Source organism: Cervus canadensis, chromosome 29 (assembly GCF_019320065.1).
Source record: "Cervus canadensis isolate Bull #8, Minnesota chromosome 29, ASM1932006v1, whole genome shotgun sequence".
In the NCBI taxonomy this organism is placed as follows: Eukaryota; Metazoa; Chordata; class Mammalia; order Artiodactyla; family Cervidae; genus Cervus; species Cervus canadensis.
In genome coordinates, this window is record NC_057414.1 from 25092944 (window position 1) to 25098684 (window position 5741).

Genomic DNA, 5741 nt, shown 5'->3' on the forward strand with positions numbered 1-5741 from the left:
CCTGATGGCTCAGATGGTGAGGAATCTGCCTGCAATGCAAGAGACTTGGGTTCAATCCCTGGGATAGAAACATGCCTTGGAGCAGGGAATGGCTACCTACTCCGGTATTCTTATCTGGACATTTCCATGGAGCTTTTGGGTACAGTCTATGGGGTCATAAAGAGTAGGACACTATTGAGAGACTAACATTCTCACTTTTTTCATATGGCATTGTGTAAGTTTAAGATGTACAGTATAATGATTTGATTTACATGCATCATGAAGTGATAGCCACAATAAGAACACCCATTGTCTGATATGGATACAAAATAAAATGGGAGGAAAATCCTTTTTTCTTTGTAATGAAAACTCTAAGGATTTCCTCTCTTAATTTTCATATAAAACATGCAGCAGTGCTATTTATACTTATCATATTGTATATTACATCTAATACTTATTTATCTTAGAACAGGACATTTGTCCTGTCTTCATCCACTTCCCTTTCCCTCCAGATCCCCACCTTTGGTAACCATGAAAGTGAAAATTTCTCAGTCGTTCACAATTCTTTGTGATTCCATAGACTATATAGTCCATGGAATTCTCTAGGCCAGAATATTGGAGTGGGTAGCCTTTCCCTTCTCCAGGTGATTGTCCCAACCCAGGGATCAAGCCTGGGTCTCCCACATTGCAGGCGTATTCTTTACCAGCTGAGCCACAAGGAAAGCCCACTTGGTAGCCATGAGTCTAATAAATTTTTTCAAACTTCTGTTTCTTTGTTTACTTTTAAAGTATACTTTACCAACAACATGCAATTAGTTCCTAATGGATAATAAACTGATTTTCTATTACTATACACTTTGAAATTAACACCAATTTGTCTTGTTAGCAACTTTCAACATACAAAGATACTACATTATAATCAACTACATTCCCCACACTGTTCATTCCTATCACTTCTTTATTTTGTAACTGGAAGATTATACCTCTTAGACTCTTTCACCAATTTCTCTCCAATCCCCTCTTCCTTCCCTCTGGAAACAATCTGTTTATTCTCTGTATCTGTAAGAGCTTCTGCTTGCCTATGTTGTTACTTTTTTCTGTTTTATAGATTCCAAATATAAGTGAAATCATAAGTGAAATCAGTATTTGTCTTTCTCTATCTGACTTATTTCTCTTTACATTCTGTAAGTTCATTTATGTTCTCTCAAATAGCAAAATTTCATTCTTATGTATAAGAAATATTCCATTGTATAAATATACACCACATCTCCTTTATCCATTCATCTATTATATCATTGGGCCTTTAGGCAAATGTATCTTGGCCATTATAAAAAATGATGCAGTGAACTTCAGGGTATGTATATATTTTGAATTAGTGATTTTATTTCCTTTAGGTAAATACTCAGGAGTGGAGTGGCTGGACTCTATAGTAGTTCTGTTTTTAAATGTTTGAGAAAACTTCACACTGTTTTCCATTGTGTTTACATGCTGCCAATGGTGCATAAGGACTCTCTTTTCTCCACATTGTCAGTAACAAATTTCACTTGTTGTCTTTTTGTTTGCCATTCTGACAGTAGTGAGGTATCTCCTTGGATTTGATTTGCATTTTTCTGAAGATTAGTGAAGTTGAGCATTGTTTCATGGGTCTGGTAGTCATCCATATGTCTTTGAAAAAATATACCTCTGCCCATTTTTAATTGGGTTGTTTGTTTTCTAGATGCTGAATAATACAGGTTATTTGTATATTTTGGATATTAGCCTGTTATCAGGCATATTGTTTGCAAATATCTTCTCCCATTCAGCAGACTGATTTTTCATTTTGCTAAGTTTCTTGTGCTGCACAATGTCTTATCAGTTGGATGCAGTCCCTTTTGCTTAACTTTGCTTTTGTTTCTTAGTCTGAGGAGACGTATTCAAAAAACTTTTTTGATACTGCTGTAAACTTTTCTGATACCCACCCTGAGAGAAAGTCATACACTACCCAAAGACGAAGTCAACTTTCAAATTAGGGTATTTTCTCCTTTCCATGTTTACTGAAACAAAAACGATGACATAAAGTAGAAGCAAAGTACCACTCTCAACTTAGTTCTCCCATCCAGGTAATAGATTTTAACAATATTTTATGTGCAGGACTGGATGTGTAAACTAAGAAAAATTTTTCCATGATCATAATGCATAATGTTTAGAGAACTAAAGTTGTTTATACTTTACCAACATTATGGAACCTTCCATCTCAGGCATTTAAGGAGATAGATTCTTGCTCAAAGAAAACTGAAAAGATGGGAAGAGAAAATATTGTCTGATTCATGCTTCCAATGGAAAGTGGCAGATAAGACATTCCCAACGATGTTATTTCACTCCAATGTTCCCTGATTTCATCAACTATAGAGCAGTTTTATATTTTAAGAGGGGAAAAAACGTTCAAACTGAGAAAAAAAACAAGAGGCAACACATGTTTCTAAGTAGTATTAATAAATGGGAGATGGTGAGAAAGTCTGCAAGAAAAATCTGGCTCAACACAAAGTGAAAATAAATAGAGAGATGACTCAGATTTCCTTCTGCCTGGTTAAAAAAAAAAAACAAAAAGATTTCAACAAAGTTATTATGATTAAACACAGAAATTTCTGTCCTGTGACCAGCTGCACAGAGATACTCTATCTATTCAAAATTTTCTCCTACTCAGAGTTTCTCTCAGAGCAGCTTTCACATCTTTATTTCTCAAGTTGTAAATCAAGAGGTTCATCATGCCAACCACATTGGTGTAAAAGAGAGAAGAGACTTTTCTTTCATCCATAGACCCAGAAAATGAAGGTTTGAGATACATAAATATACATGATCCAAAGAAGAGAGAAACAGCAATGACGTGGGGGCAGCAGGTACTGAAGCCTTTGGGACTGCCCTCCATGGAGCTGATATGGAAGATGTTGGTGAGGATGAGACCACAAGAGACAAAGATGATGAGATTGGGCACAATGATTTTGATGCCCACCTCAATGAAAACTACCAGATCACTGATGTGGATACTTGTGCAGGAGAGCTTGAGCAGAGGAAAGATATCCCAGCAATAATGGTTGATGGGGTTTGCATCACAGAAGATCAGTCGCAACATGCATCAAATGTGACCAATGGCACCAGAAAATGCCATCAAGTAGGAACCAAGCATAAAGCTGGAACGCACTTTAGGGGACATGGCAACATGATACAAAAGTGGTTTACAGATGGCCATATAGTGGTCATAGGCCATTGATGTCAGCATATAAATTTCAGAAATGGCAAAAAAAAACTGAAAAAGTAGAGCTGTGTCATGGATCCCATATAAGAAATAATATTCTTCTTTGATATAAAATTAATCAGCATTCTGGGTGAAAACACAGAAGAATAGCAGACGTCTATGAAGAACTTCCAGATGTTCAAGTTGGATTTAGAAAAGGAAGAGGAACCAGAGAACAAGTTTCCAACATCTGCTGGATCGTTGAAAAAGCAAGAGAGTTCCAGAAAAACATCTACTTTTGCTTTATTGACTATGCCAAAGACTTTGTGTGGATCACAAAAAACTGTGGAAAATTCTGAAGGAGATGGGAATACCAGACCACCTGATGTGTCTCCTGAGAAATCGGTATGCAGGTCAGGAAGCAACATTTAGAACTGGACATGGAACAACAGACTGCTTCCAAATAGGGAAAGGAGTGTGTCAAGGCTGTATATTGTCATCCTGCTTTTTAAACTTATATGCAGAGTACATCATGAGAAATGCTGGGCTGGAAGAAGCACAAGCTGGAATCAAGATTGCTGGGAGAAATATTAACAACCTCAGATACGCAGATGACACCACCCTTATGACAGAAAGCAAAGAATAACTAAATAGCCTATTGATGAAAGTGAAAGAGAAGAGTGAAAAAGTTGGCTTAAAACTCAACATTCAGAAAACTAAGATCATGGCATCTGGTCCCATCACTTCATGCAAACAGATGGGAAAACAGTGGAAACAGTGAGAGACTTTATTTTTGTGGCTCCAAAATCACTGCAGATGGTGACTGTAGCCATGAAAATAAAAGACACTTGCTCCTTGGAAGAAAAGCTATGACAAACCTAGACAGCATGTTTAAAAAATGGAGAAATTACTTTAACAACAAAGGTCCATCTAGTCAAAGCTATTGTTTTTCCATTAGTTATGTATGGATGTGAAATTTGGACTATAAAGAAAGCTGAGTGCCGAAGAATTGATGTTTTTGAACTGTGGTGTTGGAGATGACTCTTGAGAGTCCCTGGACAACAAAGAGATCAAATGAGTCAATCCTAAAGGAAATCAGTCCTGAATATTCATTGCAAGTACTGATGCTAAAACGGAAGCTCCAATACTTTGGCCACCTGATGCGAAGAACCAACTCATTGGAAAAGACCCTGATGCTAGGAAGGATTGAATGCAGGGGGAGAATTTGATGACAGAGGATGAGATGGTTGGATGGTGGACATGACTACTCAAGTCAATGGACGTGACTTTGAGTAGGCTCCAGGGGTTGGTAATGGACAGGGAAGCCTGGCGTGCTGCAGTCCATGGGTTTGCAAAAACTCGGCCATGACTGAGTGACTGAACTGAGCTGACAAGTTAAAGAGGAAAAAGTACATGGGGGTGTGTAGGTGTGAATTCAGTGCAATTAGGATTGTCAATCTCAAATTTCCCAGCACAGTGACCATGTACATTCCTAGGAACAGGTAGAAAAGGGGGAGCTGGAGATCTATATGGTCTGTTAATCCAACAGAATGAATTCGGCCACAAAAGAGACATTTCCAGAAGCCATTCTTCTCTAAGGGAATCTGCATATAGAGCAGGAAAGTGTTTCATTGGAGGACAACTCAGCTCTTCCCACAGTGTCTCATCCTACAGAAAAGTAATTTTGTTGTTGTTGAGTTGTTAAATCATGACCAACTCTTTTGCAAATCCATGGACTGTAACCCACAAGGCTCCTCTGTCCATGGGATTTCCCAGGCAAGAATACTGGAGTGGGTTGCCACTTCCTTCTCCAAGGGATCTTCCCGACCTAGGTAATGAACCTGTGTCTCCTGCATTGCCAGACGGATTCTTACCGCTGAGCCACCAGGGAAGTCCAGCGCTAAAGAGTACACACAGTGTGAATTCCTGACACTATCTCAAATTAGTCCAATATAATCTGCCTTTACCTTTATCACAATACTGTGATGTGGACTTGCCCTTAATTAGAGCTTTTATAAGCTAAATATAGCAAAGGATATCACAAACAGACTACAGAGGGAAGGCCAATGCTACCATATGCAAATATACCTGATGGAGAAACCAAGGGAGAAGAGGGGTGGATTAGGACACTGTTGTTCTACTTTCATCTCAACATTTCTTCATTCAGTGACCCTAGCAACCTGGCGCTGGTTTCTAATACACTTTAGACTTCATGTGGCCAGAACCAAAAATTCAGTTTCTAATCAAAGATGATAGTCTATGAGAATTAAGTAACTTCCCTTGTCACAAAGTAAAAGCCATAGAGGTGAAAGAGTGAGTTTTATCCTCTTAGAGGAAACTTTCTAACTGATATGTTTTGAGCCCACTCATGTCTTGGAACATTCTCTGATCCCTCTCCCAACAGATTCCCTGGGTTCACTCGAGTCTCAGAACTACACAAAATGAGAAAGAATAGGCATATATTAAGTTCCTCAAATTTCACCTCAAAACAAGGAATAAGTATTGTAAATTGAATTAGATATGTAAGTTGAATTCAGAAACTCACCCTTCT

General features: G+C 38.2%; 1 pseudogene; it reads right to left on the bottom strand.

Moving 5' to 3' along the window:
• Positions 1–2641: 2641 nt before the first annotated feature.
• On the bottom strand, positions 2642–4778 carry LOC122430602 (annotated as a pseudogene).
• Positions 4779–5741: the final 963 nt, after the last annotated feature.